The sequence below is a fragment of the Ambystoma mexicanum genome, chromosome 4q (genome assembly GCF_040938575.1).
Source record: "Ambystoma mexicanum isolate Mex_15411 chromosome 4q, UKY_AmexF1_1, whole genome shotgun sequence".
Classification (NCBI taxonomy): Eukaryota; Metazoa; Chordata; class Amphibia; order Caudata; family Ambystomatidae; genus Ambystoma; species Ambystoma mexicanum.
The window spans coordinates 1,089,987,488-1,090,015,385 of NC_090928.1; the positions used below are offsets into that span (position 1 = coordinate 1,089,987,488).

Sequence of the window (27,898 nt, forward strand, 5' to 3'; positions counted from 1 at the left end):
GGCGGAGCCTAGAGTCAATAGTGTTGCACAATGATGGACAAATGCTCCTTTTTAAACGTTTTTTTTTACAGTTTTCTGTGAGGGGGTAGGGGTTGACTATCTAGAGACCGCTGGGTCACCCTGAACCGCTGGGTCATCCTGAACAGGTTTTGCCATCAATGGTGGTAATATTGAAAGATAAAGCGTGAAGCTAATGTTGGAAATTATAGGGTTCAAGGCCATTGGCAATGGGAGGCGACAATATCTGCAGCATGCACAACCATTTTGTGCATGTCCCCAGTATTCTTACCCCACACTTGACACTTGAAATATCATTGAACATAACTAACTTAAAGGACTTCACTGTTTAATCACAAAACATACCAGGGATTACCTGTTTGAAGTTTAGTTTATTTGTAAAGCACACCAGGCCCGTGGGCAACCGGGCGCATAATCTTAGGTAAAGGTTACAACAAAAGTATACACGAATACAAAATTTACAAGTTGTACGCAAGTAAAAATGTACAAGTTATACACAAGTACAAATTTACAGGTTATATACAAATACAGCATTTACAAGTTACGATTGAAACAGTGTGGCATATGTACACAAGTCGGATATGTTGCAGGTAGAGAGCTAGGCTAGCGTGATGAAACCTCATGCTTATTGGGTGAAAAGCCAAGCTTTGGCGTTGTTCTTGAACGTTAGGAACAAAGGTTCAATTCTTAAGTGGGTTGGCAGAGTGTTCCACAGTTTGGAAGCTAGGACGGGGAAGCTCACACCACCCACTTTTTGGAGTTTAAATCTGGGTAGGGATAGGCTGCGAGTTTGGGCTGATCTGGTGGGACGGGAAGAGCAATGGACTGTGAGGCGCGAAGAGAGGTAAGGAGGGGCATTGTTGTTCAGGCATTTGTGAGTCAGAGCTAACGTTTTCAGGGCAATTCTTTGTTTTACCGGGAGCCAGCGTAAGTCAGATCTGATGTTGGAGATATGGGACCGTCTAGGGATATTGAGAGCTGCCCTTATGGCATTATTTTGAATGGTTTGAAGTTTATTGAGGTTAGACTGACTGGTCCCTAGGTAGAGGGCGCTGCAGTAATCTATTTTGGACATGATGAGTGTTCTAGCCAAAGTCGTGCAGTTGGGAGTGTTCAGGAAAGGTCTGCAGGTGGTGATGAGTTTGCATGTATATGCTGAGGCCGACCTAACATCATTTGTTTGTCTGTTCAGGGAAAGGGTGGAGTCCAGATAAACGCCCAAGGTTTTGGTGACTTTGGATACCTTGATGACGTTGCCGTCAATGGTGAAGGCCTTATAAGATTGGTCAAGTTTGTTGAGACGATAGGTGGAACCTAGTAATAAGAGCTCCGTCTTATCGTTATTGAGGCAAAGCTCGTGTTGCGCCATCCAGGCCTAGATGACCAAGTAGACATCATTCAAGGCTTTGGTATCGACAGTGTAGACACCAGTTATGGGAATGAGTATCTGGGTGTCATCCGCGTAATTAGTATAAGATACACCCAGATAGTCAAGCACATCGAAAAGTGGCTTGGTGAATACATTGTACAATGTAGGCGGTACGCAAGAGCCTTGAGGGACGCCAGGGAGAATGGGAGAGGGGTCTGCCGATGCTGAGTGTGAGAAGACCTGCATAGATCTGTTACTGAGGACCGAGTGGATCCAGGCATTGGCAGAGTCAGTGAAGTAGGCAACGGATTTGAGATGTTGGCAGAGTATTTGGTGGTTGACCAAATCGAATGCCGCAGAGAGATCGAGGAGAAGGAGTAGCGCTAGCTTCCCATTGTCCTTTAATGTCTCCATCTGGGTTTTCAGATCAATCAGGGCTGATTCGGTGCCGTGTTTAGGTCGGAAGCCTGATTGTCTTAGCCCCAGGAGTTTGTTGGACTCAAGGTAGTCTTGGATCTGCAGGTAAGCTGCGCGATCAAGAATCTTGAGCAGGAATGGGACCGTAGTAATTGGTCTGAAGTTGGTGGGGATGTTGGGGTCAAGGGACGGTTTTTTGAGTAGTGGTATTACCCACGCGTCCTTGAGGTTGTCAGGGACTGTACCCGTTTTGAAGGAGACGTTTATAAAGGATGTGATGAAAGGGGCAAGGTGGTGTGAGGCTTCCTTAATGATAGGAGCCGGGCAAGGCTCCCCTTGGCAGTTAGATGGCTTGAGGTTGTTTATGATTCCTTCTACTTCAAGGATGGTAAGAGGGGAGAAGGCAATGGTTTATCGGCGGGGTTGGCTTTGTGTTGGGTGCTAGGTGTGGAGGGGGTAATGGATGGTTCGACTGTGAAGACTTTTCTTTATCTTTGATTTTGGTTTGGAGAGTGGCGATTTTGCCTAGGAGTGCTGTCTGAATATTCGTGCACCAGTTGCTGTCTTTAGGACAAGAATCAGGGGGGGCTGCGGGAGTCTCAAGTTCCTTGAGAATTTTGAATAATTCCTTCCCATTTGATTGTGCTGATGTGATGCGGTTGTTGCAAGTCTTTTTTGGCCTGGAGTAGAGCTTCTTTATAGTTAAGGGTGGCTAATAGGAGACTGTCCTTATGGGTGTCAGAAGGGTGACTTTTCCAGCGTGCCTCAGCACTACGTTTCTCTTTGCGAAGCACTCCGAGCTGTGGTGTGAACCACGCGTTAAGGTGCGCATGTTGTTTGGGTCTTGTTTTGTGGGCACTGCTTGTGACACTTGAAAGACCCCTTAAATCCAACCCATCACCTCCATATCTCAGATCTGCAGGGCAGTGAATGGAAAAGGAGAGGGAATAAGGGCAGGATAGTGAGGGAGAAAAGTAGACAAGTGGCAGGTAACATGAATACTGATGGGACAAGTGAGTGGAGAATGAACGAGGGCAGAAGCGTGAGGGAGAGATTGAGAGTGAGGGAATGCATTATTGAATGGATCCAGGTGAGGGTAAAAGGGAGAATGGGTGCAGAGAATGAACAAGAGCAGGAGAATGGGGCAAAAGGAACAAGAGTGAGGGGGAAATGCAGGGTGAAGAGGATTAAAGGGCAGGGAAATAGAGAGCGGGGGGGTTCAGGAATATAACAAGAATGGGGAATAACAGAAGTTTAAAGCATCTAAGAGAAATGAAGCATGAGGGAGGGCAGGAGAAAGGGAGAGAAGCCAGGCAAGTGGGGCAAGAATCGGCAGTGGAGGAGCAGCAATGTAAAGGCAACTGGTATGACGTGGATAAGTGAGGGAGGGGAAACATTGAGTGAGAGAAGGCATGCGAGAATGCGAATAGCAGCAAAAACGAGAGAGCAGTATCTTTATAACAAAGAACCTTTGGAAGATATGAGAAAAGAAAAGGCGAGGGGAGGATCAATGGAATGAGGCAAAAGCAGATGACAACGGTGTTCAAAAAGAGCAGGAAAGAGCGGGATAGTGGAGAGTAAATTGCTAGTAAGAAATGAGGGCAAAGAGAAAGCTGCATGGGAGAAAATGGAAGTAGGAGGGAAAAGAGTAAAAGAGGAGCATATTTGTGATGCAAGGTGGGCAGGTGCTTGTCCTAGATGCCCACCTATATGCAGTCACAGCTGCAATAGATAAATGAATAGGTAAACAGTTAAAATGCTGCCACTTGGATAAGAATGTTTGCTCCACCAGCACCCCTAGTTTCAGCTTTGGGTCAAACTCACTTCAATAAACAGATTAGAGGTTGATGATCCAGATACAGGGGGGCCTGGGTAAGGACTGTTGTCCCTTAAAAGGTGTGGTTGGTGGATGATAAGTGGGAGTATAACGCTGCATGCCGTGTAAAATAATGGCTCAAGAAGATTACCTTATATTGAATTGTCCTTCACTGTGAATACCTTTTGTGAAACTAAAATGATTGTTATAAGGTCCACATTCCTTTGCAGAATGCTACTGCAATTGTGCATTCAAGGTGGTGAAAATAAAGCTATAGATATCCTTTTACCATGATCTATTTCTATCATTCATGTATGTAATGTCAGGTTGGTTTCTTATGTTATTTGTGTACTTTTCAGGTCACTGAGAGAAACACCAACTATTTTGTTTTTGGAAACCCAAACCTAAAAAAATATTTGTGTGTCCTCACACTGGGAAGATATGGAATCAAGTGCTTAAATCACAGCCTGGGTCCAATTACTGATTCACTACTTTAACGAAATATGTGATCCTGGGCAAATAACGCAATCTCACTGTGCTTGATCTTCTTACATTGGGAGTCGCTAGAGGTGATTTAGCTTGGGACGTTTTGTTAGGAAGAAACCCACATGGTTTACTAAACTATGGAGTTGTATTTTATAATCGTGAATATGTATATATTGCACAACGTATTCTCTTGGCTTACACGTGAAAACTTCTTTTAATGTCTTTACCAATGGTATCCTAGGATATTGAAGACTGATGCCACTGCTTGTTTCGTTTATTTGTAACGCGCACCGAACCCTGGGGTAACTGGGCACAAGAACTTAATAGCAGTTACAGTTCTACAGGAGGATTAAAAATGTAATGTTATTTACTGTGATGTTGCTACTGGTCATGTCAATGTTCACCAATATAGTTCTCCTGGCAGAATTATGCCTATATGGCACTTACTTGGCGTGTGAGACATGATTCAATAGTTTTATATTTTGACTAATCAAAAAACGACCCCAATAACAAAGCTTTTGAAGGCAGCTATTATATATGCACAGCAACCATTTTTTGGACATGGTTATTTTCCTAGATGCGGAGGACATTTCTGACCATGCTATAATTGCACATTCAATGGCCGAACAGGTTTATATTTAGTTATCACGTCGTAATCCTTACTGTAACAAACAACCCTCACATTTTATTTATGAACTGAAACCTACTCTCTGACATGTTACCAAGTTTACACAGCAATGCATATATAGTGGAGGTTTATCAGTGTTTACTCGGTAGGCGTGAGTCTATTATCTCGCCATTCGGGTTCTGCTGTTATCTAAATGTTTATCTTTCGGCTTTCTTCTATGCCGCAGCCCAAACCAGTCAGTATATGCAAAGGTAAAACAAACATTGGTAAACCCAATGAATGTGCACAGCTTTTTTTTTTTTTTTTTACAAGTGTGAGTAGTTTAGTGGTTGAACATGGTTTTGATGGATTGTGTTTGGCTAGATGGATGATTGCGTGAATACCGTTGGATTGATGGATACATGCATACATGGTTGGGTGAACGGGTGCATGCGCTATGGCCGATTAGATGAGTGGGATAATGTGGAGGCATGACTGAGTATGGGTGGATGGAAAAGTAAACAATGCTAAATGTTCCTGTACTTGCAGCGGAACTTCCTTCAAATGTGGCCACAGACTTCCCCCTGGGAAAATCAAAAGTTGGCTCCCCTGATGAGTGGTTGAATAGGTTAGGCTGGGTTGATTAATATGGCTGGGCAGGAACATCCAATGGATGGATGATTGGGCAAATGGCTGGATGAGTGGGTGAATATGGCTGTATGTTGAGTGGATGGATGAGTGGATGAAAATGGCTTTATAAGTGAGTCAACATATTTGTATGATGAGTGGTTGAATATGTATGGGTGGAACGAGTGGGTGAATAAGGTTGAAAAATGTGCAAGTGAAAACGTTTGGGTGGATGAATATGGTTAATGGGTGGATTTTATGAATGGATGAGCGGGTGACTATCCTATACCTGCAAAGGTGAATGAATACATGTGGTTGGTAGGAGAGTGAAAACATGGATGAATAAAGGTGGATAGATGAGTTGTTGAATACTGTTGTATGGGTGAAAGAATTTGGATGGACATATTGATTAAGGAGTGGGTGAAATACCTTGGTTTCACCATTTCAGGAGTGAGTCACGTGGGGTAGTCTGTCGGCAGCAAATGGTTTGGAGGCACTGTTAGGCCAACACACCAATTATTCTTATGGGAGGCACGTTTATCAAGCTGTGGATGCTACACAGGAAGTGCGCTTAGTTTCTGAAATCTTGCAAAGTAGGCTGCAAAGAAAGGCAGAAAGTTAGAGGGTGGAAAAAACGCTGAGTGCCGCTGTTGACTTCACCTTACCTACATTGCATCATAATACACTCTTCAGACATCCCTTCTTTTTTGCTTCTGGTTTGTACAACAACTAGGTCAGCTTTTGAGGCAAACCGAGCATCTTCGAAGTGCAGTATTGTAATGGAATGGCAATACTTGGATGATCATTAAAGAGCCCTTTGTTAAAACCTAGGGGATATAGAAGCCCTGGGCTTTGAGAACGTATCAATGTAATCTTAAATAACGGAAGGGGTTTGAGGGAGGTATATTTTTAGGCATAGAATCCATGCTGCGTCACTTTTGAATGATTGTTGGCATTCTCTCTAAATGTATTAATTGTGAATGGGGATAGACTTGATCCATTAAAGGAACAGTTGACAGGGCCCGTTTCATCGTATTGCATTCCACGCACTGTTACATTGGAAGGACTGTGAGCTCGATGGATTCTGTCAGCTACAGATTTGTATAGACCTGCATATTCTGAACTGGTGAAATGGCAGATGACGGGAAGCTTATTTCATCAGCTTGAACCAGGGTCCATGTTTCACTCAAAGAAGCTATCCCTACCATGTATATACATGGGTTTCTTTTAAAATGTTTTTTCTTTTTTATTACTTTGTATTAGAATACTTAAATGGTATATCATTCTAATTTTATGGTATTGATGTTGCCAATATGTTCTAGTTTTTAGCAGAGTTTCATATTGTTTTTATTGGGATTACCCTTTCTTACTAAATGGCCAAATATGTGACTTTCTCCAGTGCAAGCTACAACGATCTAATATGATTATGGCTTCAAAATGGGAGAACATTGTTTTGATTAGTGAGATTGAATCGTTACTGTGAAAACTTTGGTGGGCTGATGACTTCAGAGTCTACTAAATATGTGACAATGGATGCTTCAAGCTGATTTTCAAAGCATCAGCTTGTTATTTTTTACCCATTCTATTCCCTTCCTAGAATAGTTGAGAAGTCCAGCATGCTGGCATTCCAATCATTCATCTACATATCTTACATAGAATCTGACACGGTAGTTCTTAACTCACCCAGCTTATTTTTGGAAACATCGAGTAATAGCCATGTAGCTTTTACTGCAGTGCGGCGACAGCACCAACATAGCAGCAGACAGCCGCGGCTGCCATGGCAGACACGAGGGCCCCCGGCTTCTCTACAACATGGTGCCCCATGCAGGCAAAGGCCTGGCACCCACAGCAGGACGATATACATGAATTCCACTTTAAATCACTTCTATGGCAGCGGTGCACCCAAAGTACTGTTGGTAATGCAGTGATTTTAGTACATCAATGAATGCATAGACTCGCTCTATGCTGAGACGTTATATGGAAAATGTGTATTGATATATTGTTGTTTCTTTTAATGCGTTTATATGTCAAACTTGTTAATCGATGACTTTGCAATTACTTATAAAAAAAAGGAAGCGCTATAAAATGTGTTTGGCCACGGGATGGGTTGGGGTATTTCTGCCTCTGTAGTGAAAACCAAAAGTTGGCAGCCACAAACGTAGTTTAAATTCCCCAATAACTGGTGTCAGCACAACGGAAGCATTTATTTGTGACACCAGTTTGATAAACATAACCTCTTTAAATATATAATCTGTGATAAAACAAAAAAAACAGTGAATGCAAGTTTCAGCAGCGTTTTTGAGTTTAGAAATTACTTTTTTCCCCCATGGACATGTAAAATGCACATTTTAACAACAATAATGTGTCCAGCATGAAGAATGACTGCTTTCAGCAGTGATCCCCCGTCCCCCCCCCCCCACACAGTGATGTTCATGGCCCATTGATTTCTGTGGTGTCCCTTTCTGGTCAGAAATAAAAACAAACGGGATGAGCAAACGGGGCAATCGACGGCTGGGGAAAGGAGCACTGTGTAGATTAGGTCACCGAGCCTCAAGTTTCCCGCTGGGAGACTTGGTAAAGCCTGGTCATGGCTGAGGCAGGCCGGGTCCTGAGATCCAGCCACACACATGATGCCGGATCTCGGACCCAGCCAGAGCCGTCCCAGGGACCAGAGGGGGTGATAAGGCAGAGGGGCAGCCAAGGCAAGGGTGGGGGCAGTGTTGTATGATATCTGGTTCCCCCATGGCAAATTGCTGGAGATAAGCAATCTGCCATGGGAGAGCTGGATATCATACAACACTGGCAATGCATTCTTCCGTCCCTGCACACCTCCTCTCGCCAGCGTTCAACTTTGCAGGTCCAAAGGGGGAGAGGGGAGCAGAGGGACCGGAAAAGGCCTCAAACACTTGCTCCTCGGCAACCCCCCCAAATGCGGTGTGCGCGGCTTAACCGAGTAGCAGCAACCCTTAACAGGCAAGAAGACAGTGGCCGCACCAGCAGGAACACAGCATGGACGTGCCATCCAAATGCAGGAAAGCGCACGTCCAGGCTGTGTTATTTCCTGTTTCGTCACACTGACTGGGCATAGGGGGCCAGTAGCTCGCCATGCCCAGTTAAGTAAGGCAAACAAAAAACTATTATCCCTTTTTTGACCGTCCTGGATCACACGCCCGCCCCACAGATTGAAAACCTTTGCCTACAGTAAGGCTATTTTTAAGGCGAAATACAATTTTTATCTTGCTGGTAAGACTGCATAGGAGTCTGCATACTGTATACTAAGTAGACATGAACATGCAGGCACCTATTCAGTAGGACAACGCAGGGAAATGAAGGAATTCCTTCCTATACAGACATACAGCAGAAGAAATGGGGGGTGGGGGGGGGTGGGGCAGTGGAAATCAAGAAAGACATCATCTTGTGGTACAAGCAGACTCTGGCCAGTACAGCTCAAAGCACTGCCTGGCAGCACCGAGCGTTAAAGTTAGGCAATAGGCATATACATCAGAACCCCTCAGTCCGTAAAGGTAGTAAAGTTACAGAAATCATGGCAAGAGAACGTCAGCCCCCCCACCCCGCTGCTCTTCATCCAGAGTCCCAAGGCTGCTGCCGCACTCGTCCCCCGCTCCAGTGGCAGCACATACATCATCCCCAGCGCAGGAGGGTTCGGCAGCCCCAGAGGTATCCAAGCCTGTGCAGCAGTGCAGAAAAAGAAGCAAGAATACAGCTGTGGTAAAAATGGGATCGACACGGGGCTTAATTTCCAACTAGCTGAGTGCATTGTGAAGGTGACGACGGAAATACAGAAAGAAAATGGAGGAGGCACCCCGATAACCGGGGCAGGGGCCTTCCTCCTTCCGCTCTCTCGTCCCCCCTCCCCCCTCGGGGGCAGGGGAGAGGGCGGCAAGAGTTTCAAAAGAGCGCCAAGCGCAACAGGAAGCCCGCGAAGGGCAACAATGGAAAGGGGAGGGGCAAGGGCTTCATATGCAGCGGGCGCCCGGCACAGGAGCACTTGCAGCTCTTCCAGCAGCCGGGCGCCCGTCAACCAGGAGAGAATTTCGTTTGGTATCCTGCTTCCCTACGGGGAACACTTTGGAATTGTTCCTGTCTTCAGAAGTCTGTGTATCCTGTGGGGCCAGTGTTCCAGTCCAGTGAGGCCAGTGTTCCAGTCCAGTGGGTACAGTGCTCCAGTGCATGAGGCAGAAGAAGTCCTGAGAAACAAGAGGTGAGTTCGTAGTGGGCAAACAGAGAGGCGCTCAATAAAGAGGCCAAGCCCTGTATGGGCGACAGGAGGGTGGCAACCTCAGGGGAAATGGCTAATAATGATACAGGGATAAGTAATATGTCTGGAAGCAAGAGGGATAGGAATAAGTGTTTAATGACGCGGGGCAGGAGGACAGCCTCATGGGTAATGGCGGCGTGCCATAAAACAAGAGCGGAGTCGAAGTAGGCAGTCGCTTGCAGAGGGGGTCGGAAAAGTAGTCTGTTGATAAATACGCTTGCGCCGATGAACACTGTTTTGTTAGCAGGGTTAGCGTGGTTGAGCTTTGTGCAGGCGCCTGCTGGCCTCGAGCAGTTGGGGTGGCCCCCCCCCTTGCGTGCAGGATAACACTGATTAGCAAGCATAAAGGGGCCGTGGGAGATTTTGCAGTCACCGCGCTACTTGCCGGGGCGGGCAGCCTCGTGGTAGAGGGCGGCGTGCAATGGGGTAGGTGGAGGCTATAATGCATGGCTGGGCAGAATGCAGTACGGAGATCGAAATGCTGATACACAAGGGTTGCTATGCGGGCTCTAGTGCTATGAATCTCAATGTTTGAGAGTTGTGTAACAGGCACTAGCCATCGTTAAGCAATACACAAATGTGTATATATATATATAAATAAATCTATTCCGCTACGTATGGGGGGTGACAAGTGTAATGGCGATTTGGTCGGGGGGTAATGCAGGGAGAGGGGCAGCAGGGAGGGAACGCGGGGTAGCCGCGGGGCAGGAGAACATTGAGTGCGGCGGTGATAACAGGCAACAGAGAGGCCCGCCCCATGGGAGGGTCGGGGTCGGATGTGGAAGCCAGGGCAGAAGGGACAAGGGCATTGACCTCGTGGCCAATGGCGGCAAGTTTGGTAGAAGGTGGACGAGGGGGGCGGTCAGCGCAGGCATTAGACTAATGCGGGCAAAGGACAGCGCACGCAGAGAGGGCACAACATGGACATGATATATGTCATGACATCTATAACGCGCATATACACAAGTGTGGCAAGATTGGTATGCTGCTCGTGTCCAATGATATCGCAATGTTGGGGGAGAGTTGTTGCTAACAGGCACTAGCCAGCGGGGGCAAAACGCCAGCTCTGTGCACGCTTTGTGACCTAATTTACCGTTCTGAGTCATTGAGAGCGGCCGCCGGGCCGCCAGAGGGCGATTCGTTTCTGAGCCAAGCCGCAGTCGGCCCAGTTGCTTTCCCACACGGGACAGATGTGAGAACATCTGCTCACGTCGCGTCGCTTCCAGGTATCCACAACTGCGCCGCACGCAGGTCTACACTAAACGCAATAGCGTCTGGGTTCCCTCAAATGGCCTCCCACAAAAAAAAAAAAAAAAAAAAAAAAAACATGACGGTGTTTAAATGCGACGCCTTCTGTCTGAGGTAGTGCCGAGTAGGAGCATGGTTTCGAGTTTGAACAAGGCTGAATGAAAATTGTTCTCTTCAGCTACGGGGGGAAGATGAGTTTTCACCACTAAGATGGATTGTGTGGCCAGGCTACAGGGGTGTGGGGTGGCGGAGCCACGCAGATGGTAAAGGTGCGGTTGGTAAAGGTGCGGTTCAACAGGTCTGTACAAACAGGTATTATAAGTAATGGGCTCGGCTTGCGGTTGAACTATGTTGCAGGGAAATTGTTCTCTTCAGCAGTGAAGGAAGAGGGAGTGTTTGCCATTTAATCTTTAGTGGGTGGCCCGGCAACGGGGGGTTGCCCCGTGACGGAGCTTTACAGATTTAAGGTGGCGGTTGCCCGACCACACGGGGCTACACACGCAGGGATTGTTGCGGCCGATGTTAAAGTCGGCGCTCGCGGTCGGAAGCCGTGCCGCATGTCCGGTTGCAAGATGGAGGTTTTCAAGCATGTTGGGGATCCTGGGTCAGGCGCCGTTTACGTACAAAGGGGGTCTTGGGGGTAACATGGCCAAACCCAACACGTTTAGTCGCAAACACGCAAGCCAGCGACCAGGAAGCACCACGAGGCAAGATGGCAGGACTGAGTTACATGATGGTGCGACATGGGCACAGAATGTGGGCCAAGAAGTTGAACAGGGACGTAATAGCAAAGTGCGGGGGAATTCACAATCCAGGTGCAGGTATGAAGGGGCAGTGTTGCTCAACGTTATGCCCCACCTTGGGTTAGGATAGGGCGACGGTAACAGGCCTATACACAAGTCGTTTCAGGGGCAACTTTGCTGCTCCAGGGATTTAGTTTAAGGTAACGATGAGGTATTTTACTGTTCGATCTGTAGCAGCAGCAAGCTAGGGTAGTACTGGCAGGCGTGTCGCCCCCCTTATGTTATGACAGGGCAGTGGTAACGAACCGGTACGCAAAGGCGCATGGTTGCGTGAAGGGGTGGCCCCTCCCCACATGTGTCAGTAGCTCATGGGATCAACAAAGATATTGCTGTTGTAATATAACTGGCCAGTTCACTGCTTACATCGGTATAGGCAGGTGTCATGTGCATTTGGGACGAAAAATGGCGAGCTTTTCACTTATGAGGGTTCGCTTAGGGTCAATTGGCAATGCACAGTATGGTATAGGCTCAGTGCGCGCTGGTGTGGTTGAGGGGACCGGGTCTCTCACAGTGGCTCCAGTGGGATTGGCTGAACGGATGCAAGAGGGCAGTTGGTAAGAGCCCGGAGTCAGCAGGGGGGGCTCATGGGGGCATTTGTGCTTAGTATGGTTAAGGCACCGAATGGAAATAAGGCCTGGGTTTAGCTTGAGTAAATAGAGCACAGGAGCGATAGCTAAGAGAGGCGGTGCTGCTCCCCGGAGGATAGCTCAGGGGGAGCAATCTCGCCTTGGAGGCAAGACGACACAGAGCAACACTAGTTCTATCCCATGTCAGCGCTTGGAAACCTTGGGGTATTAAGTGCTTTAATGAGAACCTATCCTCATGCCAACGCTCCAAATGATATAAAGCAGGTTGGGGGAGGATGGGGGAACAGGCCGGGGAGGCAATAAGGGCACGGAGGTAGATGGATACCCCGGTAGGCAGCCATATCTGGCCAGATTCTAAGGTTCACGGTATGGGACACATATCTAAATTGGCCAGGGGGTGAAGGTGGCTGGGTCACTCAGGTCAGTGGCTGATCCACCGAGGTGGATGCACAAGAGGGCATACCCTACAGGGTAGTTTGTCCAGGTTTGGGGCATGGTGCGGTCCCTTATCACTGCATGGCCGGGTAGTTGCAAGGATACTGATGCGGGGGAGATGGCTCAGGCTATCTATTGGGCTGCAGAGGTGGCCACGAAGGAGACTAATACACAGCGCAATTTATTGGGGCTTGTGTAAGGGCGGTCAGTTAAGTTGAAACAATATAACACCAGGATTAGGAGGCAAAAGGGGGAATAACTTTCGATCCAGAATACAAGTCAGTATGTACAGTAGCCTCAGGTATAGACTCCGTACTCGGGGGTTGGACCAGCGCCTCTTGGGAGCTTAAACGGCAGGGGCGTTTCTGGTGTGGCAACGTGGGCTCCGCTTACTCGAACAAATTGCGGTCTCTCAGCCCAAAAACACCTGCACGGGCCGGGGGGTATCAGGCACGGAGGGTTGAGAGAGTCGTGTCTACGGAGGAGATGGTTGGACAAGGCAAGGGGTTGGACAAGGCAAGGAACAGAGTCGGACCAGCGCCCCTTGGGAGCCTGAAACGGCAGGGGCGTCTGGTGGTGGCAACGAGGGCTCCGCTTCCTCGAACAAATGGCGCTCACTCAGCCCAGAAAACACCTGCGGGGGCAGGGTGGCATCAGGAACGGAGGGTTGAGAGAGTTGTGTCGGCGAAGGAGATGGTTGGACAAGGCAAGGAACGGAGTCGGACCAACGCCCCTTGGGAGCCTAAAAAGGCAGGGGCGTCTGGTGGTGACAACGAGGGCTCCGCTTCTTCGAACAAATGGCGCTCTCAGCCCGGAAACACCTGCAGGGGTAGGGGGGTGGCAGGCACGGAGGGTTGAGAGATTTGGGTCTACCAAGGGATGGTTGGAAGAAAGGTGAGGCAGTTGGCTTCAAAGCGGTGGTCGAACCAGGAGCCTGTTGTGCGAGAGCAGGTCAAGGTATGACGGAAAAGATGGAGGGGACGGAGGTATCCCTAGATCAGACACAACCGGCAAAGGTGAAATCCCTGGTCAAGGGAGGATAGACTGAGTTGCACTGGGCAGCAAGGTGTACTCAGAACGGCTAGAACTACAAAATAGGAAAAGGGGGGAGCCACGGTGGGCGGTAACCCACCTTTGGCGTGGCGGTGTTGTGGCGACCAATGAGAAGAGAAAGACTCCGAATGAGCCATTGCTAAACCGGAAGGGGCTTCGCCCAGTCTGGACAGCGCCTCCTGGGAGCCTAAACGGCGGGGGTGTCTGGCGGTAGCAATTGGGGCTCAGCTTCCCCCCAACAAACGGCGCTCCCCCAGTCCGCAAATACCTGCAGGGGCAGGCGGTTCCCAGACTCGAAGGTCTTGGGGGAGTTGGGCCTGCAATGGACATGGATAAAAAGGGGGAAACAGGACAAGGAGCAGTCGCTACATCTTTGGAACTATTTTCAAGATCTGTTTGCTGTGGTTGTATTTATGTGAAAATAAATCTGCGGCCTTGTTACGCCAAACCAAAAGAAAATGTCTCATTCAGCACCTTACTAGAGGGGACAGGAAAGGGGCTGGCAAGAATGCGAAATGGGTGATACACATGGCCTAACTAATGGACAAATGCCCAGGTTATTGTTTTAACAATGAAAGCAGTGTTGCGCAGATAAGGGTGAAGAAAAATGCCACATAATTGTTATATGGGTCTCAAGGCTCAGAGTGTTATAATGCTGTATAAGATGTATGGTTCTGCAATGTAGTCATTCCAGAACCATTGTGAATGAGAAGACGCTCCGTTGGCCATACGCTCCAGGGTCTCTGACAATAAACTAAAGTACCGTTCACCAAATGCCTCGGTGGTACTTCATTTCAATAATCCGACTTGCTGTTGGCAGCCGAACGTGGAAAAAAAAAAAAAACATCTGCACTGAAATTACCTTGGCGTGCACGGCCACAAACCACTTCTGTTTGGGGGCGGGGAGGTGGGGAGCCGGGATAGGGAAAATACCAGCCAACAAGATACACAATGATCCCTTATTGCTACAACCAAAATTAAACCAGGAAAAACAAACCCACCGGCACCCAAATATACCTGGCGCTTGGAAACACTGCCAAGATGTATAAGCGCCTTATAAACACACACAAAATAAATACGTGCCCGTACACGGCATGTGGTCCTTCGGAATTCCTTCCTCTGTAAATTTATCCCTAAGCACGTATATACGTCCTACGTGAAAACGTCCCAGCGACTCAATACCTGAAAGGCATCATGATGCCGTAAAGGCATTTTACAAAGTATCGGCAAACTTATCAACAAAAGCACCATGCTATCGGGTCTCATACAAAGGGACGTTAAATGAACAATCCCCACCCCCCTTTGCAGGAGAATAAAAAAAGAAATGCTGGAATTTGGTACCCAAATGCGTCTGTCTTCATCAAACATATCCCCATCTGCTGAACATAACACATCCTAAAATCCTCCCCTCTCCAGCGGGGAGAATAATTAACTATTACAGTGGAAATCCAACCACGAAGGGAGGAACACGCTGCCACACTCCGTAAAACACATTTCCCACGGGCAAATCGCCTTTCAGGAAACCCCTGATGCACATTACACAAGCTCCAAAAAACACAGAAACGCTCCCTTACCGCAAGTAACAATCAACATGAGAAAACGTTAAGACTTACCATAAACTAAACTCAAGCAACAAACAAACAACCATACGAAATGGGCTTTGTAACGAAGAAAGCTCTCATTCTGCACCTCCTTGCCTTCCCGCACCGGCCCGCTCGCGATCGTGCCAAAAAAAAAAAAAATAAACACAAGTGAACGACGTGGAGCACGTGATACGGGTCACGTGATGACGTGCAGAGGAGCGTTGCTATGGTCCGTTTCTGAAATGGGAAGTAGACGCTACCCGTTATGAAACGTCATATCCTGATTCCTAGTATAAACAGGTGAGTGCATGCGATCCCGCTACTGTAATGAATTTTATATGCATTTCTTTTAGCATCAATCAACTTAGACGTGCTCACCCCTTTGTTGTTATATTGTTAAAATGAGCCGTTTTGTAACCCCTCGGAATGCACGTTGGAGCTGTAATTGCTTGTATTGTACTTATCACGTGTTGAATTTAAACATTGTAAGTGCGTGAATTTCTAAACATCTGGTTTTGAAATTACACAGGGCAGCCTGTTGTTGTTGGTGTTGTAGACTCAGTAGCTGCTCCGAAGCTCATTTATGGTACGGCTCAGGCTCTGGAATACTCGCACACGCAGTAACTGCTGTGCAGCTACTACACAGACCCTGCTCTGGTGTAAATGACTACATATATAATAATACCTGCACAGGCTAATGCTCGCAGATGCAGTAACTGCGGTGCAGCTACTATACAGACCCTGCTCTGGTGTAAGTGACTACATATATAATCAGGCCCGTTGCTTGACCCAGGCAACTGTCTGGGGCGCAATTGTACCAGGGGGTGAAATTGCCCTGGTCCACTGAGGGCAACATTTCCCTGGGTGTGTGGCGCGATTACCCTAGGGAGAGTAGCCGTAGCACAGTAGCGGCAGCTCCCACGTGGGAGACGGGTGTCCAATGCCTGGGACATCACCCCCGACCATCCTGGAGCTCTCGCTGTGTTGCGTTACAGAATTTTCCTCCGGGAAGAGTGGAGGACCCTGCCGCACCTCCCTGTAACCACTGCTGTGTTTGGGGACGTTGAACCCACATGGGAGACAGCCACCCAAGGCAAGGGTCCATGACCCCCGACAGGGTTCCCATCCCTTCCCGGAGGTAGATTCTGTAACGCCGTCCAGCCAGAGCTCCAGGATGGTCTGGGGGTGATGTCCCTGGCCTTGGGCATCTGTCCCTCATGTGGGTTGACCGTCCACAAGCACAGCATCGGCTCCAGGAAGCCTTGGCAGGGTCCCTGTCCTTTACCAGAGGGAGAAGCTGTAACGAAACCCAGCCAGAGCTCCAGGGTAGTAGGCGGTCAGGTTTCCGGCGTCCCTGGCCTTGGGCGGCTGTCTCTCATGTGGGTTGACCTAGTGGAGTAACTTTGCTGAAAATGTTGGGGGGGGGGCATTACAACGGAAGGAAAGGGGTGGGGTGAAGGGAGGGCGGGTGGTGTCTCTAAGAGATCGTTTCGGCCAAATTGTAAAAAAAAAATTTGATCGAATGGTAGATTTGACCAAATTCGATCACCACTGTGAAGCCGAGGATGCCGAACATGAAGAGCAGTGGTTGCAGGGGTGGCCCCCTCAGTCCATGTTCAGTATTTATGGCTTTGGCGGTTGCAGGGTTGTCCATCGCTTCCTCAGCATTGGTCAGGGGACCCAACCCAAAAAAAAGAAAAGGAACGCTGCAGCGTCGGACCCGACTCGCGTTAAAGGGATGGATCTGACGCTGCAAGTTAAAGGAGAGGCAGCGGATGGAGAAAAGATAAGTGGGGGGGAGTTATTGGTGTACTGGCGGTTTGAGGGGACATGGGTTTGGTTTTTTTGTATCGAGGTAAATACTTCTAATGGTGGTGAGCTGCCATATCGTGCGATTAATACCATTCAGCTTTATACACACAACTTCAAGGTAAATAATGGAAACAAAGATTGATTTAACTGTCCTTGATTATTCCTTCAAAATAAGACAATGTGTATAGCAAATAGCCTTTCTATGTTTTTGAATCCGGCCTTCTCCGTTTCTTTATGAATGAGAAAATCAGATAATGGCCATACAACGCACACCCTTTATGACATTAAACAGACAGCGTTGTTTTCACAGTGTGTGACACAGAAACATGCAACATAAATATGCAGTTGGAACCTTTTTGTAAGTAGTCATGTGCTTTCGGCAGGCTGCATAGAAAAACATGAATTTTAAATGTAGCAGAGCTTTTCTGACTATATCAGCACTTTCACGTGTCATTTGCAGTTGACATGCACTTCAATAGGCACAAAATGCAATTGAAAAGGTTTACCTCTGTTTGTATGTCAAACACAATAGGTCTGCATCTCTTTGTGTTTGCCAAATTCAGTAGGTAAGAATGCACGTAGGTTCCAGGCGTATATAGCTTGCCTTGGTTTTTAAAACTGTTTAACACCAGTATATTCACACAGCATGCAACATTAAAGGCTCAGGGATCAAAATTAAACTTGGATAAGCAGGAGCTAAAAGCAGCTCCTGGCTACCCTGCATTAAACAGTGAGCAGGAGCAACCATTTGGGAATTAAGAGCTAGTACATAGTGCTCCACAAATCAATCCGCCACATAAAATACAAACTTATCATGTTGTCCATTATTTACGACCCCTTTATGCTTTGTCATACTAATACGTCCTAATACGTGTTTATAGATTGCCCCAAACACACAGTTAATGTCACATAGGTATGTTTTCTCTGCTTAAATTGGCATGGGGAGCAAAAAGTAGCTGTTGGTTTCAAACTAACCAGACTCTTCTGAGCTACAAGCAATAGCTAAATAGCTCCCACCTCCCCTCAATTACAAAGCCTGCATCTACCTTTGGTGGCGCAGATAACCATGGAACTCGGCCATATCAGTGCAGTTACTACTGTAGACATACATGAAAACAGATTCAAGATAAATAATAGAGACATCTATATGGTGTTTGGAAATTAAATGAAAAAGGGGCAGGTTTATTTGAGCTTTACTGAAGTGTAAAAGAAAAAAACATATTTCGATACAGGCAACTAGCTGACCCAGGTTTCACAACTTCCTTCTTGCCCATGTTTGATATCCTTTCCACATTTTATCTTTTACTTTACTCCTGTTTCAACTCGCCAACCATTTGCGCCAGTGACTCTGCATGATGGTGCAGATGACTAATGACCTGGGCTGAAAGAAGGGGCGCATTATGCTCTGTTCGAGGGGAGGATGGGTCTTGCCTGCAATGTACGCCAGCCATAAGGCATGGAGGGGGTATATGCTTCAATCCCTTCCCTCAAATGTCTTTTCCTACAACTTCATTTCCTGTGCATCTTCGACGTTGGACCAACAGATGTCTTATACAATGTTGTACAGGTGAAACCCTTGTTCTTACACAGCCAGGTATCCATGTGTTTTATCTTGCTAATAATAATGGTCCTGTTACTTCCAATCCACTGTGCCATTAAACATGGATGTTTGCTATGATCATTCTAATAATGTATTGCTGCCCAGGGTGACAAAACGTGCACATGGTGTGTTGCCTCTACCGTTTGGGGTCGATCCTTCCTGCACACTATGCAAGAAAAATGAAGACTCAAGCCAGTAAAACAAATAAACGAAATGCTGATCATAACAAGGAAAGAGGAGTGGGAATTGAGGGGTTTCCTTTTCAGGTCAAAAAATGTAGTACCCTGCCCCCAAAACCTCCCCATCATGACATCATCCCATTTCATTACCCTAAGCTTTTCCTTATTATTTTCTCAACTTCTAGCAGACTTGGTTAGGCTGCCCCTTTGCCCCTATTGGCGCTGTACAATGCTGGACATTATAAATTGGACTGCATATATCTGCTAAACCGCTGACTATGAAGCTTCGGCCTGCCTGAGAGCACAATGACAAGGCTGTTGAACTGAAGCCATGCCGGTCATAACAATGCTCTTTCCATGGTGAGAAGGTGACTGTGGGTCGAGGCCCTACACTCCTCATGGAGGACAACAAGACGAAGTGGAAATGAGCAGTCATGGTTTTCCTGAAGTGCTATATCACGAGCTATCTCTCAGCATGAATGCTAATGACGGGCTACGGTTTGCGACAAAAGTGGTTCTCTGAACTCGGCGGGGGGAGTTGGTCAGGTTTACTGTAGAATATAAATGTGGTGGATGTGGATGGTGGGCGGGTTAGTTAGTTTCGAATAGTTTAAAGGCTGGGATGCTGTCGGTTTGTGTTGCAAACAAACAAATACATTATTTTGCTTAAAAAAATGTAAGACCGTTTTTTTTGCAGTTCACAGATTGGCACCACAATTCTGGCCTGTCGCCTAGCTCGGTACAGCAGTGGACCATCGAGCGGTTGCCTCTCAAAGACCCCACGTGCATGGACAGAAGAGGTAAGGTGTGCTAGTTAAAAACACCGGGGGGGGGGGTTTATCGGGTTGAGAATGTCCATGTTCGTAAGTTCTGTGCATGCGTTGCCGCTTCGAAGAGCTAAGGATTTTATTAGAATGTCTAAGCAAAGGGAGGATCTGTTTACGGGATATGCAAACATAGGTTGGAAATTGAAGATTAGGTACGGTATTCTAATATTTGCTTTTTCCTGTTTTATTGCTGTGGTTTTGTCGATTTTGTATTTCTTCTACGCTGAAATAGATCTGGCTAACTACTGTGAAGGGTAATCTAGTTAGGCTGGTGAGGGAACAAATTAATGAAGCAATCTGGCTACTTGCGCCAATCTCAAATCTCATTAATAATACACCAATGTTTCAAAAAACATAACTACTTTAATGGACAGCCAAGCCAACACATGTTTTGATCCAGAGAAGGACCTTCCTCCATATGCTATGTAGAAATCAATAATGCCACAATCTGCTTGACACTGTCCTAATTGAACTGGACCTAATCGCCACACAGAACACTGCACAAGCCCAACTGGGTACTGTGTGTAACCACTCAGTTCATTGGATACGCATTTCTATTAAAAACGGATATGGGTAATAATACCTCAGCATTTTTTGGAAAGTCCTGTGAGGGATGGTCAACAAGAAGTGATGTACATTTAATTTAAGAGACCAGTTTGTTTAGCACAGTGTCAAGCAGATTGTGGCATTATTGATTTTTACATAGATTCATATTCAAGAAGAGTCCTAAAGAATTCCTTTTTTTGGGTCGAAACACATGTTGCTGTCCATTAAAGTTATGTTTTTTGAAACATTGGTGTATTATTCATGGGGTTTGAGGTTGGCACAAGTGGCCCGATTGCTTAATTCATTTATTGTCTTGTGGCCGTGAGCTATAGTCATGCAGGACACTTTAACTATGTCAAAACAAGTAAACACCATAGCCTCCTCCACCACCTCCACCTCCAAACTCGTAGCCCTTAGTCGCAAATTCCTCTCTCCTCAAAACTGCGTTACACTAGCCAGAGCCCTTATACTTTCCAAGCTCGACTATTGTAACATACTCTTCCTTGGCACTTCTAAAACCAATATAGCTAAACTTCAAGTCTTCAACTCATGCAGAACAAAGCCCTTAGAGCTGCCTTAGGCATAACAAAATTTGAACACATCTCCCAACATCAGGAGAGACAACCAATGGCTCGCTATCCAAGCTAGGATACTATTCAAAACCCTAAGTATCACACACAAATGTATGGCCAATAAAGCTCCCAAATATCTCAATAACAGTCATAAGATCAGACCTCTTAGATCCAACATTAACTCATACCTCGAAATCCAAAGATACAAAAGAGAGAAAGCGGGGGGTAGCAGCTTCAAGGTCCTGGCTCCCAAATACTGTTTTTGTTACCCACCAACATCATGAATGAAACCTCACACCAACAATTCAAAAAATCTCTGAAAACCTGGTTATTCTACCAATATTAACTTAGTCCAGAACACGAACACGACCCAACCAGACCTCCACCCTTCAATTGTATATACATTACAGGTTAAATCGTGTGTAAATTACTATATCTTGTAATCATTTGCTTTTTATTTTTTCTACTGGTATTTCTAACAAGGACTGCATTTATCCACTGTCTGTAAATACGCCGTGATACCTCCGGGTCTGGGCGTATAATAAATGTAATAAATAAATAAAATAAAAATGCACATATCTTGACCAATGATTGCCATCCAATGCCAATCCAAATATTTATTGATGAATAAGATAGTTTATATGAAATATTTTGGCAGATAGCTCAGCCTGGTATTAGCCCCCTCTATATAATGGTCTGGTAACGAACCCTGCATGTTTCAGATATAGGTATCTAGATTGGTCTGAATGCGTTCAGATTCTGTTAAATGCAGGTGCTCGAAGGATGCTTGCCCATTACCTGTATTTCTGTTTCAGATAGGCAAGTCATAAAATTAGAGGATCTGGTGGCATGGAAACGACTGGCACTTCAATAGGGAGGGATAGATATTTGTAGTCTGAAGCCTCATAGCTCTTTTAAGCCCTTTCAAGACCACTTCGCAGATTCTCTAGTAAACCCCTGTCCATTCGCGGGCCTGTGAATGAGTAAAGTCAATAAGTGAGTAGTACAGGGACGAGTGAACGCTGGGCACTTGGTAATAAAAAAGTATGTACAGACAATGGGCAAAGGGCAGTCAATACAGTTGGAAGGCCCACCTAAGGGCTCTACAACACAGTTCATGTTTTCTAACTTTAAAGTACTACTTTTTGACTTCTTAGACTCTTGGCCCTATCTGACACAACAGAATAAGCACACTCTGTTCCCCATCGAAGGAACATTTAACTTGGAAAAATTGGAGTGCTAAGACGAGCCTTAGAAGAACGGAAGGGCCAAACAAGCCCCAACCAATGGTGGGCATTGTCAACTTGGTTGGAGAAAGCAACAGCTGGACACAATGACTGTAAGAACAAAGGACTGAGAGTGGTTAATGACAGGCTAATTGGCCATATAAAATATCTAAGAGCCAGAGGGTTGCCACCAGATTATTGAAGGGAAGACCAAGCAGGAAAATAATAATAAAGAGACTGCAGAAGACATTATAGACGTCTTTTCCACTGTACGCGCAGCAGCGAGGACAGGCAAAGCCAATGGGGCAGTTAGTGTAAGTGCTGGGAGCTCTCCAGCCGCCCCCGCTGCTGTACAGCCACAACCTGCTGAACCCTTTGCACTAGCGTTGCCCGGACCCAGCACAGTGATTCCCTCTGGGTGGCTCTTGTTGCTCGATGCACCTCACTCTTTCATTTTGTCTGTGATACAGGGAGGCAGGCCATATGGAAGGGACTCTACTGACCTCCAAGCACGCCTTAGACAGATGTGGCAGGGCATGAGGGGGAAGGACAACAGCCCCACCTCGTTACAGTAAATGTCCCATTATAACCAGTTGACTTGCAAAGCCTGGCTAAATATTTCTCAGATATCAGAGTGGAACTGCAAAGGTTCATAGAAAGGCTGCTCACAGCAGTACAATGCTAGAATCGTGTTAAGGTGGGCGTGAACCAGCTCATGCCGCCTCATGTGAGACCGTGACTTACAGAATGTGCTACATGGACAAATCAAGTCCCAGTAATGGGGGATGCCCTTACCCAGGATAGGAAAATAATAAATATTGCAATACCTGATATTTCCACCATAAGACAAAGCTAGGCATCTGTAAGCAAAACAAGGGAGAATCACCTGCAGATCACTTGAACCGACTAAAGGTAGTGTTCTCTCAACACGTGGGTGTCACCAAGCCAGATGTTGCAGCAGAGGAAGCTATAGCCAATTCTTTTGTAGCCGTTCTGCTACCCAAGGTGCATGAACATCTAAAGAATGTGTACATCGGGTGGCAGATTTAACCCTTACCAAATACTTGTAGTAAAGAGCTAGCGGTGGTGGCAAACCATTGTGCAACTTGTGAGGAATTAAAGAAAGAGATCTTTGAGAATAAGCTAATGTCCCCCTGAATGCATAACATATAGGAACAAATGCAGACTGTACAAAATGCTACTCTGATAGGAGGGAAAAGCCAAGATTGGGTAGGAGCAGGCGACCTGCCTTCAGCACAAATGGGACATAACAAGCAGGTGGGTGACTACCCAGGTCAGCGGAACTGGCAGACAGTGTGGTCAGCAGGTTCAGCAACGACAATGTAGGCAGCAGGACCACTGGGAGTACAGACAAACCCATTAGGTGGGACATTGAAAGAACAAGTGCCTATATAGACCACAACAACCCTATTTCAGATGAAATTGGGTGCAGAACACCACACAACTTCCCCCTGCAGGCAACAATGTCCCCTTCCGTGACATAAATCAGACAGCATCCTCTTCCAATGTCCCTGCCTATGCCCCAAAACCCCCTCTCATTCCCCAGATTGACCAAGGTCTGCTCTGACTGCATAAGGAGGGTGAGGTCACAATTAATCCCTTCATACAGATAGACTAGGGCAGCCCACCTGTGCAATGCAATGTAATGCAGGAGGAATATCTGTGCCTTGCCTGATAGACACTGGTCCAGCAAATTGACTTTGCATATTGACTCCTTCACAGATGTATGGCTTTGCATATTGACACCTTCACAAATGGTGAAACAGGCTGCAATTTGAGATCAACAAAAGGCCTTCTACAAACTATGCCAGCCAAAAAAGTCAAAAGGACTGGGTAGGGCCTTCCTGACTAATGCAATTACAAAATGGAACAAACTACCATTGACATTAAGATCAGAAACAAACTACCTATCCTTCAGAAAGAATCTCAAGACTCTGCTCTTTAAATAGAGTAGCTATCCTACATAAATCACATATTGAGATACTGATACCTTTATGTTATCCTGAGTCTATTGCATGCTTTGTCTATATGTAATGCGGTCTGATGCCCGCAGGCTGCAGTGCTATATAAACACATGAATAAAATAAATAAACGTGCCAGTGTCTGCTGACACTGTGGCACCATTAAGCAAGACACAGACAACAGATTCAAAATTCAAACAAAATGTATTTATTAACTTAAATGTCAGGATGGTGTAAGGCCTAACTTGCCCTATGCTAAGGTGGGATTTCCCTGCCTAAAGAAACTAAGGTTTGTCTGAGTCAGTAAGTTCAACAAAGGTCTGTCTGTGTCCAAAACCTATACTTTCCCTCACAACTACTATACAATTTGTAGGGATGTCAGCAACAATTGTAATAATGTTCCATATAAAGTTCTGAGCTTCTTCTAGCTCTAGGCTTACTCTCCAGCCGCCTTCCCCAAGTTCAAGGCAGTTCCACTGTTATGCTCACCTGGTCTCTGCGGAGGCATTGGGGCATGGTTGCAGCCCTCGCGGGGGTGAGGTCACTCTCGTCCGACTTCGCCCTCTGCGCTTATGTGGTGACTGGTGGTAATAGGTGATGCTGCTCGGGACTGCTCCTGCGTGGAGAATAGGGGGCGTGAGTATGCCAGCTTGTGTGCCTGATCCCCCTTCCAGGCCCCTTCTCCCAAACCGTGGTACACGTGGGATACGCTTTCCCTGGAAAGCTCACCTGTTGATTAGTTCTGGTGAGCCCTCCGCCCTGTTGCTTCTGGCAGGGGCGCTTGTGTGATCTGGACCAAGTTCCTTCACTGGTCCCTTGTTCATGTTAGTCCATTCCTGCTGCGACTAAGCCACTATAATTCAGGTAAGTGTTCCTGTTTGCCTTTGTCTTTCCTCGTCTGTTGTATTGTAAAGTTCGTTGTCTTGTTTTGCTGTCTGTTCCACTGTTGATGTTTGCTCTTTTGCTTTCTTCCCTTGCAGCTGATGTTGCCGGGCCGGCATAAGCTGCAGAGCTCGAGGCGGCAGCCGGAGGGAATGAGGAACAAAGCTGCAGCGGTACAGTAGCTGGTAAGTAGTTAACTAGGGGATGCGTGGGTTTCAAATGCGGCGCAGCCCTAGGATGGATGTTCTAACCTTGTCTTTCTTCTTCTTCACAGGATCCGAGTTTGTGGATGCGGAGTGTGGTGCTGCGGCGTCGGGATCTAGATCACTGGATGTCAGGAGATGAGTCTGTAGATGAAGCGATGAAGCACCGGTTTCCTGGAGGTGAGTATGCAGGAGAACGCCTGGGTTCAAAGATAAGTAAACTGGTCCAAGCGGCAGTGAGTGTCACGTTGCACGCGAGTGCACAGTAACACGAAGCACCGGCATTAAGGATGGAGCAGCTTATATAGCTGAGCTTCTGAAGCCACGCCCACCAGGTTCAGCCTGCCTGCCACACCCGATGAGTCAGCACATGAAGACCAGGCCTAGGGAGCCACACCCGATGAGTCAGCACATGAGGATGTGCTCTGGAATAAAAGCTTTCAGCTCCTGGAAAGTTCTTGTAAAATAAAAGCACTCCTGCACGGAAATAAAGTGTTCCTGCTCACATCTCTATATGACCCAAAGTCCAGCCAGAGCCCCTGTGTTTATGGGTCCCAAAAGGACATACGTGAGTCAAGTGACCCATTGCCCCCATCAGTAGATGGTGTGGTTTTTGTGTTCTCGGGCCTGTGGCCATGACATCCACAAAGCCTTGGGATTCCTTTCCCCAAGTAGACGTCCCAGCTCCAAAATGGGCCTCAGAGCTCCCTTCCCCAAGGCTACACCACAATTCCAAAAGGACCTCAGGATTCCCTCTACACGTCTTCCAGCTTGCCAATGTACAATCAGTTCAAGTCTCTTAATTCTCACGATCAGTTCCAGGTCACTTTTATTCAGGTTCAGTAGATACAGATTGCTATCTTTTGCATTCACTTCAGCAATCTTAATTACCAATGAAAATTCTTTATCTGGAATTTCCTTGACTTTTCCAGATTGGGTACTATCGGTCTAGGCGCAGTTGTCGGACCACACGCTCCACCCACTACAGGTCACGCAACCGATAACACTAGGTTTGTTGCCCACACATGTTTCTCGTCACGTCTGTGCTTGAGTTTGCTCTGGATTCTCCTTGCAAGTCTCTTGACTTTGACATAGTGTGTTCTTCCACACAACTCACTTTGTGGTGCTCACTCTCTTCCACCGCGTTGGTTTCACAAACTTCATAAATGTTATCACTTGCTTTTCATCTTAGTCATAACATTTCATCCTTTGCCTTAAAAATGATCATTTTCACAGAAAAACCGCACCACACCTGTTACTTTGTTACAAAGTCTTTGTGTCGATGACAATTGGTTGCATCTCCCAGAGGAGAAAAAAGCCCTTTTGATTACACATGTTTCAGCACTTCATGTGCCTTTCTGAAATCGGGGCAATTCACATATGTGTCATTTCTTCCTTTCAGGAATCCGACGTGAGGAGATGAATTCGAGACTTTAGAGCTGAGATTTGAACCCAAAAAATGTTTGAAATATGAGAAACCGTTAACAAGGAAGAAATGACACATATGTGAATTGCTCTGATTTGAGAAAGGCACATGAAGTGCTGAAACACGTGTAATGAAAAGGGCTTTTTTCTCCTCTGGGAGATGCAACCAATTGTCATTGACACATAAAGACTTTGTAACAAAGTAACAGATGTGGCACAGTTTTTCTGTGAAAGTAATACATTTTTACAATTGAAAGCAGAGGTGAGGATTTTAGTCCTCCGAATCCTTTCACAAACACGTGACACAGATATACTACAAGTTTAACTGGGCGCAGGGCCGAAGCAGTTGACACTAAAAAAACCCCAGCAAACTTTCAAGAGTTTTAAAATGATCATCGCATGTCTCGCACCTGTTTCCATTTCATTCATGGGTTTCTCAAAGCTTTCCTTCAGCTCAGTATTCAATAATATTTGCAAAGCATTTCTTTACTTCGATAGTCAATGATACATGCTTCTTATTTAGGCATCTTCACTTTAAAGTTCAGCGTTTTGTTCATAGTATTCCAAAACCCCTTACTTCGAATTCAGTCACTTGCGTATACATGTTCCTTACAGTCGACATCACCATATGCCTTGCAGTAGCCCCAGGAGCGCCCTGGTACAAGTGATTCCTCTATTTCACTCACCGGTCCTTGGCGGCTCCTCTGGGTGGTGTTCTCGTTCTCTCTCGTTCTCTTGTTCTCTCTCTCTCTCTCTCTCTCTCTCTCTCTCTCTCTCTCTCTCTCTCTCTATCTCTATCTCTCTCGGCTCCGTGTACACTTTTCTGTGGGTCTGTGAGAAACGCTTGCCTGCTACGAATCCTGCTGTGGATTGCCGGTAGCTCCACCTCTCCCTCGCGGATTCTGCCCTGTCTCGCAGCACCTGCGAGTCCTCGGTGCCCCACAGTTGCGGCTGTGGGCACCATACAGAAAGGACTCTGCCCGCCTTGTTCCTTGAACAACCTGCTTGGGCCCCGCTGTCACAACTTCCGACAGCACCGGCCAGCTTCCTGGCCTCCAGGCAGGACACTCCTCGGCACCACCTTCTCTTGGAGGACCTCAACCCTCTTAGGCTTGTTTGTCCCAGCCCGGCGTCCGTCCTGCTGATCTCTTTCCCTTCAGTCGCCTCCACCTTTTATGCACATGTAGATGATTAACAGGTTGCAGGTGCGTATTCTTGTGTGCAATTGCCTGACTACAATTATTTGTGTTCTCTGGACCTGCCTAACCCTCACAATAGTTCCCAGTCCTCTTCTCCGTCCCAGTACTCGAGTGGCA

At 46.6% G+C, this 27,898-nt stretch overlaps 1 protein-coding gene and 1 long non-coding RNA gene across 5 annotated transcripts in view; one reads left to right on the plus strand and one right to left on the minus strand.

Moving 5' to 3' along the window:
* The window catches only part of LOC138468202 (uncharacterized), a 45,694-nt gene extending 30,200 nt beyond the window's left edge, over positions 1–15,494 (minus strand). The window contains exon 1 of one of the 2 annotated variants that reach the window (XR_011268222.1): positions 15,359–15,494. This is a non-coding gene — a long non-coding RNA (uncharacterized lncRNA). The remainder of the gene's footprint in view (positions 1–15,358) is intronic. The other variant, XR_011268221.1, reaches the window with a different exon arrangement.
* A 53-nt stretch (positions 15,495–15,547) lies between these two features.
* Positions 15,548–27,898, plus strand: part of LCLAT1 (lysocardiolipin acyltransferase 1) — a 1,406,982-nt gene continuing 1,394,631 nt past the window's right edge. For all 3 annotated transcript variants that reach the window (XM_069608660.1, XM_069608659.1, XM_069608662.1), the window contains exons 1-2: positions 15,548–15,628; positions 19,617–19,719. The gene's annotated coding sequence lies outside the window, so the exon portion shown is untranslated. The remainder of the gene's footprint in view (positions 15,629–19,616; positions 19,720–27,898) is intronic.